Source organism: Agelaius phoeniceus, chromosome 6 (genome assembly GCF_051311805.1).
Source record: "Agelaius phoeniceus isolate bAgePho1 chromosome 6, bAgePho1.hap1, whole genome shotgun sequence".
NCBI lineage: Eukaryota > Metazoa > Chordata > Aves > Passeriformes > Icteridae > Agelaius > Agelaius phoeniceus.
Window position 1 is genome coordinate 56,454,700 of NC_135270.1, and position 12,135 is coordinate 56,466,834.

Below are 12,135 nucleotides of genomic sequence, written 5' to 3' on the forward strand. Positions count from 1 at the left end.
AGATACAGAAGAGCTCATTGAGATAAATAAGGAAAAAAATGAAGAGTTTTTGGAAGAGCAAAATATGTAAAAGACTCCCCACTCTCCAGGGAAAAAAAAAAAAAAAGGAAGAATGGATTCCATACTTCCTGAAGATTCCTAACTTACAAAACAGAGAGCACTCATGAGGCCATTGGTTTTCCAAGTGATAATTAAAATCCTGAGGTAAGTGCCAAGGCTTCTGATGAAAAATTGTATTTGATACTTAGGGTGTTAAGCACATGGTGAGTACCTTTTTGTCAAAATGGAGCTTCTATTTCTGCCAAAGATCCACCTGTACAGAACAACACATGAGCTCCATACCCATAACAAAGTGACCCCTCTCAAGCTGAAGGCTGAATGAGAAGACCACACTCTATTGTCCTGGTTTTACATAGTGTTTGAAATGTCAGCAGCAAACATCTGAGACTCCTGTGCAGAAAACCACAGTGTAATGGAGATGCTTTCAATTTTCCTGTGGGATCTTGCAGAATCTTCCCAAGGAGAGCAGCTAATGGAGTAGGAGGCATTATTTTATGTCACACATGGAGAGGGAGCAGAGCTGATCATAAGAAGGCATTTTTTTTATAAAGATGTGCCTGCCACAGCAGTGCAGCTAAGATACTCTCATTTCATGGGGATGTGGTAAGGTCACTAAGCTTTGAACAAAACCCACCCTAGATCTTCCACTTGCCCACATTCCTGATGGAGAAAACATGAGAGCTGCATTTTTTTGTAGCCATTTTGATGTTTTAAGTTGACCACCTTCCCAAGAGAGGTGAAAGAACCAATCTCACAATCCCTCTCTTGGAAGTTCATCACTGTTATTTGTGTTACATGTTTGAAAGACATGCACTTTAGCCTTCAATACATGAATGCATGAAGATCTATGATATCCCTAGATATGTTATTTAAGCAGTTAATTAGCCTTGTGTCTTATTAGAAGAGTGACCTGGTCCAGCTTAATTTTCTAAGAACTGGCTACCAACATGATCTCCCAAAGGCTGTCTGACACTTCCCCGGGCAGATCTTTGCAAAGGATGATCAAGAAAACTTTTAACTTCAGACAGAGGTTAATTAAATATATCTTGAGGCTCTTGGATGAGTGAGATGTATTATACTGAGAGATAGTTCTAAATTTTAAGTAATCCTGAAGATCTTTTCTGCCCCTTTTAAATTTTTCAACTTTGTGAAATGTAGAAAAGAGGATGGACTTAACCGTTCCAAAAAGGTCCTTGTGAGACCCATTTGCAGAACTGAAGCTGTCTCCTTCCTCTTCTAGCATGTGCTATTGCTTATCCCTACCACAGATCTACTTAAATGGCTGCAGCATTGCACTTGGAGCCCCTTAAGTGTTTGCCACTGCTCCTAAATTGGTGCAAGGCAACCTACATATGACCTGCAGCCAGCAGAATGAGTTGGAAGGCAGGCAGAGATATCACACCAGCTTGATGGCAGTAGTTCCTATTTTCATGTTATTACCAGGTAGCACATGTTGCTTTGTAGGTGGTTGTTGTTTGTAAAGATGTTATTTTATTTTATTGGACAAACAAATGGCACAATCCTTTTCAACCCTTGTCAAGGGAAAGGTTCTTCTCCCTTGAACTGAATCTTTCTGAGAATCACCATTCACTCCATTTTTGCTTTGATCTCAACCCTCATAAGGATTTTTTTGGTTGCTCTGCACTCTTAGTCTGGACAAGACTGACATCCTCAGCATCACAAGCTTTGTTTTCAGCCATTCTAGGAACTAGGAAGGACTGGTAAGCTATCATTGCAATTCAGCTTCCATGCTGACTTTTGTCATGGCAACTTATAGTTGTGAGAAATGTAGGAACTACATTAAAGAAGGAGCTTTTTGCCCCAAAATAAAAGGTCAGCTTTTTGCAGTTTTCCCATAGGAGCATCCAGGAGTGTTCCCCACCCAAGCCTTCTGTCTGTACAGAGACTGTGCTATATTACTGTGCAAATAATTCCTCATTCAGCAAAATGTTCCTACATGCTCAACTTCACACATGTTTGAGGAAGTATTTGCTGTAGCAACAGAAAAATATTTGTTAATTGAAGAAACTGTTAGCAAAGTCAGGATAAAAGAGGACAAGATGTGTGAAAAGACAAAGCAAAATCAAGTAAAAATAAACATTGCTTTGCTTGAATGGCAGCAGGCTTCTGTGGATGATGTATAGATACTGGATTGGGCACCTGCTCCAGAGGATCCAAGTGATGAGAAGCAATAAGTAACAGATCTGAGACCTTTTGTGACAAACTCCTAAATTTACATACAGAAAATGCCTGTTAGTAGCAGCATATGGTCCCCTGAGGCTCTATTGCTCCTCACAGTTGCAGCTAGTGCTGGTTGAACAGCACTAGGCAAAGAAAGGGAAAACATTCCTTAGAAATGTCACTTCCAAGTGGCTATTGCTTTTTAGAGGTGTTTCTGTTAGTCCTACTGAAAGCATGCTTCAGAAAAGCTTTTAGAAGGCATTTTTGCAAACCAAAGAATATCTCTGTAAAAGCATGTAGTGCAAATTTAAATCTCAGCCAAGGCTGGCAACAATGCAGAAATATACACAACATATTAAAAATGCAGGGAAAATAGATCTTTTGGTAACGTTCTTCTCTAGTTTTCCGGAAAAAGGATCTTCTTCCTTGTCTGTGATATGAGCAGCTGCTATCATTTCATCTTAAGGCTTCTCAAATCCTCAGTCCTGGAACGTATTTTGTCATACATCCTTAATGACCCACAGCTTAGACAGAAATAAACAGAGCTGCCTCCAGCCCACTGGCCATGAAATCATTCTGTAGTGATTCCAATCTCTTATGGCCTTGTTAAATTGCCCAGGCCAAATAATTTGTCAGAGTTACCCAGGAATAAAATCATTTTATGCTCTTGTCAAGTGTCACCCAATTCTGATAATGACATTTAGTGATCTGTTTTTCTCCAAACCCAAATTGGAAAACAAAGCCACCATCACCTTTAAAGATGGGAAATTACTGCAGTGAATTTTACAAGGGCTAAAATTCACACGGCTCATTGGTTCAGTTTAGTGTTTCCTTTCAGTGTGCTCTGGATCCAGATGTCCAGATCAAGAATATTTCATGTATTTTGAATAGGGCTCCACTGCAGAAGTTGGACTTTACCTTTTCCTATTTACATCTGCATTTTACTGTAAAAGATTTGAGGCTGTGCCACTGCTATTTCTTTTTTTCTTTATTTCCTCCTCTTTCCCACTTGGAAAGAGTGTAAATAAATGGGAAAACAACCTACATGCCAGAGCACATTTCCTCCCTAGTTAAAGCACTGAAAATCAGCATGAGCTTTAGGCATGAGAGCAGTTGGATTTGAGGTAGAGAACCCCTGCCTTAAATGGTGTCAGTGCTTGTTGAGCAATGAAGCTGCTCTGCTGCCACTGCTCCTCCAGAAGCAGCCTCCAGTTGCTCATACCAGACCCAGCAATGATCAGGGAACACAGACCCAGATAATTTCACATCTAATATTTCATCTGGAAGCCTGTTTCCCATTAAGTGGTTAAGGGGAACCTTCAGAGATTATCTTTAAACAAGGCTCATCTAATGAAAAGGTAAAGTGGATAAAGTGAAATGTCCATGTTCCTTCCCAAGATGAAATTACAGCCTTGCCACAGTCAGTCTCCCACTGACTCTGATGAACTTGGAATAGCAGCTGGGAGTGTTCAGCCACAGGTTTCAAAATCAGGTATTTGCTTTCTCCAAAGACCTTTTGCCTGTAAAAGAGTCAATGGTAGAAGTAAAACCCAAATATCAGTGCAACCACACACATCTGCAGCACATCTGTATTACCCAGCAGCCAGGGCAGGTGCATGACAGCCTCTCTCCATATGCCACGTTCCAAAACCACTGCAATTTTCATTTACAGCTCTCTAAAAAAAGAACAAGAAGCACCCATGAGCTGAACACAAACAAGCTGAAAGCACCACTCTTTGCCTGCTGTTGTCACATGTTCCTGCCTTCACATAGTTCTGCCCTGTATTTAGGAAGTGTCTCATAACTGGTTATCTTCCATCAACTTGAAAACACTCATGAATTCAGGACTGTAAAACTCTCTTGGTGCAGTTAAGTATAATTACTTCTTTGCTGTCTTTTTCTCTTTCTTCTCCAACTAGAGAAACAAAGGAGACAAATTAATCACCAAGTTCTGCCACCTTTATTTAAGCTGAACAGCTCTTTTGTCCCTGAATAGTCATCTTGATTCCTCCTGGCTGAAAATACTGCTTAATTTGAGAAGAGGAACAGATGCAGGTGTGAAATGCTTTGTATCAAGACTTGATAAAGGAAACAGAAACAAAACCTTCTTGCCCTCAATTTGCTAGTCTGAAATTGTTAAGAGTATGTAATTCATCCAATAGGATTTTTCCACCGGGCATTGTCAGTGGTAAGATGTGTTTTAAATTATCTTTCACAAATCCACCATGCCAATCCAATGCAGAGCAAATTTGGCCTTTTTGCTGTTTTTTTTTTTTTGACAGGTTTGTATCTCCTTTCTAAACTCATGATGATGAAAATAAGTTTAATATAGCTTAAGGAAAGGAAAGAACTGGAACTGTTGAATTCTCTGTAGTTTATCACCATTTCCAAAGCAGGGGCTGGCTTTCTCCCAGTGCCATCTCCACCTTCCTAATCACTGCTGAAAATAGTGCAAAGGAAAGCCAGGCTTCTCCCTGTAGCATTGGCATAGAAGCTGATGGCAGTTTTGGTGGTTTACATGGATTTTGTTGTCCTCAAATCTGGAAGAACTTTTTAACATTTCCACAACAATTACCTAACCTACAGGTAACATTTTTCTACTAAAAGTGTACCTCTGGAAGAACTATGCCTTCCCACAGATTTCCATGGGTTACGCATTCACCTTGATCAACTTCCCTGTTCCTCCCTCAAAATGCATTACGAAAAAAAAGGGAAAAAAAAAATGTTCCCAGATAATTTGTAGGAGCGCATTATGCTTGCTCAGTGCTGCCTAACAATTAGTGTCACTTGGCATGTTACTGTCTTTTTCCTTCTAGAAGCAAATTCAATAGCTGTTTCAACAGAACGGGGGTGGTTTTGGCAGCTCTGTGACCCAGATACAAGCCTCAGTTTGAATGTATTTTCAGCCTTGCTATCTTGGCTTATCTCAAGTTGGGAATCTGAAGCTCTCTGTGAGCATCCAGCTGCAGTGGAGTCAGGCAGCTGGAGTCCTGGCTGCTTGCTTAGGGCAAAACGTTAAGGGCCAAGCTGCATTGCAAATGCCCTTGGCAGCTGCTCAAGGGAGGGAGGGGAGGAGAGGAGGCAGCAGTACTTGGTTAAACAGATCCTGGAAATGAGGAAGAAAAGAAGGCTTTGCTGCACCTGAGATGGGGAGATGTTTGTTTTTATGCAGGCAGGGTCATCTAAATAAAAGGTTTTGGGTTTGGTTTGCTTTGAGGTCCCTCTTAGCTCAGCAGAGTGCAGGGTGAACAGGCACAACACAAATCTGCAAAACCTCGAATGGATCCAGGGGGCTGTAAACAGGGGGATTCACACCATCCTGCTTTCATCACCTGTTAGTCTGGGCAACAGCAGTGTCCTGTCAGAAAGTGATTTAGAGCTGCCCTGGATGTCTGCACTCTGCTGTGTCCACAAAGGGCTCCACAGGGACACCAGCCAGCAAGTCAAGTGCCTCTAATGGGACAATGTATTCATTTTCCTGCCTCCAACTGCTGCTGCTGCTGCCAAGGATGTGCCAGCGTGCCACACAGCCAGCCTCATCCTCTCCCTGGCTCGCTCATTATACTGAATTTTATAGGCTGGAAGAAAGGTGCCTGTGCCAGCTTGTTGTCACCTAAGAAAGCTCCTGTTGTTATGGGGAGTTTCTGACAGCTTCATTTGGGCAGCTTTGTTTGTTCTCTGTGCCTTATTAGCAGCACAAATGGGTGGAAACCAGACCAGCTATCCAACCTCCAGCATATGATCTGGGATAAGCCAGTTCTGGTAACATTTCCCCTGCATTTTGTGACCACCTCAGGAGGTGGGGGTTGGCATGGCTCAGCATCACCTGCTTGCTCCTCACTGTGCTGTGGATGGGGTCCAGCAAAGCTGGGGAGGAAGCTTAGCAGGTAACAACAATGCAAACAGATTGAGGGGATGACTGTGGAGCTGGAAAACATGCCAGTTATCCAAATCCAAATGTCTGCCCCCAGACATAGCAGTCACAATAAATGGACCAAGAAAGCCCATGGAGGTTCTCAAACCAGGTGGAGCTGGGTCCAACCTGTTAAAACTTTCTTCACCTTGATTATTGCAGTGCAGAGAGGTGAGGAATTAGCCAGTTAAAAGAACTGCATATCATGCAAACCATAAACAACATTTGTGCCTAGTCATATCTCCTACCTGATGTCTTCAAATGACAGAATGAATAAATGGAGTTTCCAAAACCTTTAAGCAGAAATTTTCTGTGCTTATCTTCCTCTTGTTTAAGCAAATGGGGAGAAATAAACCAATGAAGTGTCCAGTTCTGATGCACAGAATTGTTTCATCCCAGAAATGGAGGCTGTTGTAAAGAGAAAATGGTCCAGTCAGTTTAAACAAAATACTAATTATGCATATGGTTGATACAGATAAAACCTATGCATATATATGCATACCTTTCCAGCTACAGGTTGCTATCACAAGCAACCTAAGCCTGTGACACCAACTACCATGCCCTCCCTTTTTCTGACTGTGTCAAGCACATGACTGGATTCATTCATTTAAAGTGAAGAAGGATTAAGATGCTCAAAGTGAAGCATGTCCTTCAGGGGTTTGCTGGACAAAGGCCAGAGATGTGAAATGTTCCTCCTGTCTTATCACATACATGAGACATCCACTAATAAACAAATGAAACAAGCTCTGTCATGTGCTAATGGCATTCCTCCCCCCCCAGTTTGCCAACCTACATATTATCCAGTGCAGATCTTTTTTGGATGCCAATGAGGAGAAAACTTCATTAAAGGGGTCAACATTTTGGTATTCATTTCATTTCAAAATTACAACTTTAAGAATGATTTTCCCTTGAATCTTGGTTTTGTGTGTGTCTTGGCACTTACAATGGCACCATTTGTAGAGCCCTGAGAGGAGCAGAAGTGCTGACACACAGAGCTTCACTCCAGCTATGGGAAAGTGCCATTATAATTAACTCCAGGGATTCTCTTCATTGCTGGTAAAATTATGTGTTTTCCCCACAATCTGAAAAATAACTCTGGGGTTGAATTTTTGCTCCAACCCTTACTTTTCACTTCACATGAAGTAAAAAAAAATGTTTAAAAATATATTTTTAACTGTGATCCTCTGCAAAACTTGTACAAACAGCAGTTAACAAAATAATATGTTTCTCCTAATTTATGCAAAGAATGGAAAAGCACTTGCACTAACACTACAGATGGCTGTGCCCTGTCTGTAGCAGCCATGTAAACACTTTGGTGGAGATGTGAAGCTTCTGTGGTCTTAAACACAGCTACAGCATCTACCAGCTCTAATGGTCTGAAAACAATGGCCCTGCCACTGGGAGGGAGCCTGATGGACAAACTATTCCTGTTATGTTGTTACTGTTATGTTTCTGTTATATTTTCCAGAGCACTTGAGAAATCAATGATGCATGAGCCTGGCTAATGCTGAGAAAAGCTGCTGAAAAATCTATATGGGTTTTGTGTTGAACAGCCCTCTTTTGCCAGCATGTAAGGCACATCCTGCACCACAAAATATCACTAATATTAGCTGCTACCTCTGGTTAAAAAATAATCAGCTGTGAAGATGGACAAGAGGTTGTGTCCGCATTGAGTGTGAGGGAAGGCACTGTGATCAACAAACAGGGATCTTTCCCCTGGGTCAACAAGCTTTGGATAAAACTTTCAGCTCTCAGGAGCTGCCTGTGTCCATCAGTCCCACCCCCAAAGGCTGTCCTGGTGGAGAGCACAGTGGACCAGAAAACCAGGGTTGAACAGGGTTGCAGGTAACATGAGAGCCAAAATACAGAAGTAATCCAAAACACATGGGGCTGACCAGGTTAGCCTCTGTGAAATGGCTCTTCATGATATTTATTCCTTTTAGGTGACAACTCAAATAGCTTTCTTCTGGTGCTTAAACAGAAATGTAAGAAAAAGATCCACTGAAAATAATCACCACAGTCCCAAAGAGCTGAAAAGACCCCATTATCCTGCAGTATTTGAACAAACACCTTCCCACCTCTAAAACCTTTGGTTGCATTGAGCGTCACAGCATCTTGGGTGTGTGCATGTATCTCTGGCAGGCTCAGCATCTAAGCAGTGTCCCTAGTGAGCAGATACCTTCTGCTCACTTGAACATATTTCACTGGATAGGAAAGATCAGTGTCATATAAAACATCTGCAGAGTGGGTGAGTCACTGGTGAACCTTCTTTCAGCCCCCTCCTCCTGCTGTTTGGAGCATACACTGCATATTCTGTAAATAAGGAGCCTAGTTATGCACAGAGAAGAAGGCAAAGTGGTATAAATTGTAGAAAGGTAACCCTTGAAGCTGCACTGGAATCTTTTCTCCTGTAAATAATGTGGCTTTTAACCTGAGGATGAACATCCAAGTCTTGTGCTGAAGCATGTCACAGTGAACTCCTTGCTGTGTTACCTTGGTGGACTTCTCACAGCAGAGGCAATCCAGGGTGTGCAATGGCTGGAAATGCTGAACTGAAACACTGAAGAGTTCCCCTCTGTTGAAAATTGCTCTTCAGAAAAGAGCCAAAAAATCTTGGACTAAAACAGAGACCCTGTGGTACTTTCTGCCCTGGGCCAGCTGTTTGTCTGAGTTTGTGACAACAGCCTGGGTGCATGAACTGTCCAGATCTCACGCCCTCCCAAGCCCTTTCCCCCACTGTTTATTAATCTTTTTTGTGAGAATCCTCCCAGTTACAAGCTCCAGCTCTGGCTTCCCATTAATTCCACTTAAGAACTGGACTGGTGCTTTGGACAATTAATAGCCCAGTAAGTGAAGGAGCCTTTCACCTCTGGGTTGGAAGTTCAGACCCAAGGCACAGCAATAGTCTGGGGAAGTCATTAGCAGCAGATGGCTCATCTGCAGCCAGCTGACATGTGCTGGGTACCCCCTCACTCCCCTTCTTGCTGCACAAGGCATCCAGCTCCCACACCCTCTGAGCTCCCATGGTTACAGGGATAGACTGATCCAGGCAGGGGAAAGGCTCCTCACCCCTCCCAGGGTCCATAGCACAGTGTCCCAGTGCTGGGGGTGACACCAGCTTGTTTCAGTCCTGTGCTTGAGACAAACCCTGTGAGTTCAGTGAGAATCTGCAGGCCAGACAGACTGACCAGGGCTCATGTCCAGCAGACTCTGCTCGAGGTGGATGGACAGTCAAGATATCAGCTTGCCCAGCCCACCTTGGACAAATTATTCTCACTCATATTCAGACTGAAGCCTTATTTCTTATGTAGCTTAAGTTACATTTAACCCTGGAATTATTTATTCTCAGTGACCCAAATTAATGTCTGTCTGTCTTAGCTATGTCAGGCTGAATGCAGAGAGAATTCAGTGCTGCAGGAAGTTGTTGGATTCACAGTACTGGAAAAAGAAGACCCCCTGCCCCACACACAGCTGCCTGAAGGACCATGCAGAGTGATGCACCCCCTGTGGGCCCCTAGCCAGGGTTGGGGACCCTGCTCATGCCACCCTCATGAGCCTGTTCATGTATGCCCTGTCTGCAGATGCTGCTAACAACATCTTGCCTACAATGCTGCACACATGGGGATGCAATAAAAATTCAATCATCATCTCAAAGTCCAATTCACATTCAAAATGCATTTCCATTCTGTCCTCTGCCCTCCACACAGATGACTCCAGGTGGATGCAGGAAGCTTACACCTGTATTTCATGGGGACTTGCTCCCCTCAGTACTCTGCAGACTGCAGAGATCCAAAAAAAACCGCCCAGAAAGCTCCTGGTAAATCCCACTTTTTTGTTTTTATTGGCTACTCTGTGCAGGTGGGAGGCAAACCCACATAATCCCAAGTGCCCTCTGCACCCCATGCCTGAGTCAGAGACCTTGCAGCAGAAACAATTCAGGTTTTCCTCAACTGGCAGAGCAGCTCTTTAGAGCAAAGCTGTCATCACCAGTGTCCTGAGCTGATAGTGGGGATGGTGACAAGCATGGGGAGGTTAAGATGAGGACATCCATTTCATTCTATTTCTGGTACAAGGACAATAACCACTGGTCAAAGGGGAGGGCAGGCATGGTGGCATCTCTAAATGCTGCAGCTAAATCTGACTGGGCTCATGAGTCAGATGTCCTTCTAGCATGGCATCAGACAAATATCTGAACTGCAGCCTACAAAGAGTCCTTTCTTTCTATTTTAAGAGCTGTGTGAACAGAACTAGAATACTGCAGCTATTTTCCATTATGATTTATCTCTCTTAGACACTTAGAGTCCCTTCTGACCATGCAGCAAAATCCCAGGCTTGGACAGATCCTCTTCACATGATCAGTGACTTCTGGTGAGAAATCCCATAGCAGGGAAAAGAATGAAAAGAGGACAGAATTTGGTGGTGAGGACAGAGAGGAAGGAAAAGGGAAGGTAGAGAAATAAATGCAGGAGATGATATGTCCAAACTCATCATTGTAAAGGAAAGAAGGTATCAAAGTGCAATCACAGATGTGAAAAGAAAGCCAGAGGCTATTTGAGCCATCTGAAAGCATATAGTGTGTCATACAGCTCTGTAAATGAGATTTTGGAAACAAATGACAATGTGACTTCCAAAAAAGCTCATGGTGCTCTTTAGATCAGCTGGATGTGACAAATCCAGCCTCAACAGCAGGGTGCCTCTGGCCACTAAGACAAAGAAGCTTCAGGTCAGACCCAAAAGTCTCTTTGGTGAAACCTTCCTTCTGGGGCAGTGCCTCTGCTCCCCTCAGTGTTAAATCTCTCCTGGCTCTACCAGAAATTGCCCCAGCCTGCAAGGAAGGTCTCCTCCAACCTCAGTCTTACTCCAGAACTTTTTTGATTCTGTTACAGAAAGAAGCTTTTTAACCTCAAGCCAGGCTGAAAACCAACAGGTCTTTCTTTTCCTAACCTCCAAGTTTTATGAAGTCACTTAAGAAGTTCAGAGTCTCTAATGCTGTTTCCTGAGGCAGGGTATTTAATTCTGCAGTACAATAGTCTTTTGAAGAAGATACTGTCTGCTGAAAAATGACCCATTCTGCTTTAAAAGCAGGAAATAAAGCTTCAGGTGTCAAATCATGGTACTTTCATTCATTGAAACAAGACAGCACATTTCAAAAGATTCACAATAAAGCCCAGCAAATGACTTTTTCTCAGAATTTGCCCATAATTGACTGAATTCTAGCAGAGAACAGAGATAATGAGAGGCTGCTCATCTCTTGACCCAGGCTAGCAGCACTGCTGTAGGGCTGTATCTAGAGAGCAAATTGCACCAGCCCTGTCCCTCCAGAGCAGGGTTTTAAGTTTTAAACCCTTGCAGCTGTCCCACTGCTGGAGCATGGGGCCCATGAGGTCTTGCTCCAAATTTTTCAGCCTGCCACTTGCCCCTGAGAGAACATTTCTTGTTTATGTTTCCAATAAAAGTTACCTTTTTTTCCCCCTCTCCCAATGAATTCACCAACACAAACATCCTCAGTGCAGGATTTCTAACACTGACAGTACTGCACATCTTTCTCTCTCTGGGGTATTGTTCTCTTCTTTGCAATAAACCAGGTCTGCCACAGTGGGAAAATTCTTAGCCTCACCTTATACACAGCAGCTCTCATTTTGCTTGAGAAGCAATAGAGAAATGCACTGGAAACTGTTCCCATTCTCTGTACTTATTTTATTATTCAGACAAATGTGAATCACTAATCAGCATCTAGCTTAAATCACCACAAACTTCCTGACTAGCCTGCTTTGTCTTTTCTCTAGGCAGCCAGCCCAGCTGGTTCCCATAGGTACTAGCAAAATAAAACCCTGAGAGACAGAGATCTAACATTTGATTTTTGCAAGCAGAAGCTTCTGGTATTGCAGCCCAATAAAGCATCAATCAGCACCCAGCAATGTTTCTTTCTTCTGCTGCATCAGCCCAACCCCTCCCTGACCTGCAATCCCACCAGAGGGTAA

The 12,135-nt window shown here is 43.0% G+C and overlaps 1 long non-coding RNA gene across 2 annotated transcripts in view; it reads right to left on the reverse strand.

The window, feature by feature from the left end:
• The window catches only part of LOC143694249 (uncharacterized), an 84,940-nt gene extending 73,057 nt beyond the window's left edge, over positions 1-11,883 (reverse strand). The window contains exons 1-3 of one of the 2 annotated variants that reach the window (XR_013182596.1): positions 11,772-11,883; positions 6,403-6,562; positions 3,797-3,917 (exon numbers count right to left, since the gene is read on the reverse strand). This is a non-coding gene — a long non-coding RNA (uncharacterized LOC143694249). Of the gene's footprint in view, positions 1-3,796; positions 3,918-6,402; positions 6,563-11,771 lie in introns of those variants that run through there. The other variant, XR_013182595.1, reaches the window with a different exon arrangement.
• Positions 11,884-12,135: the final 252 nt, after the last annotated feature.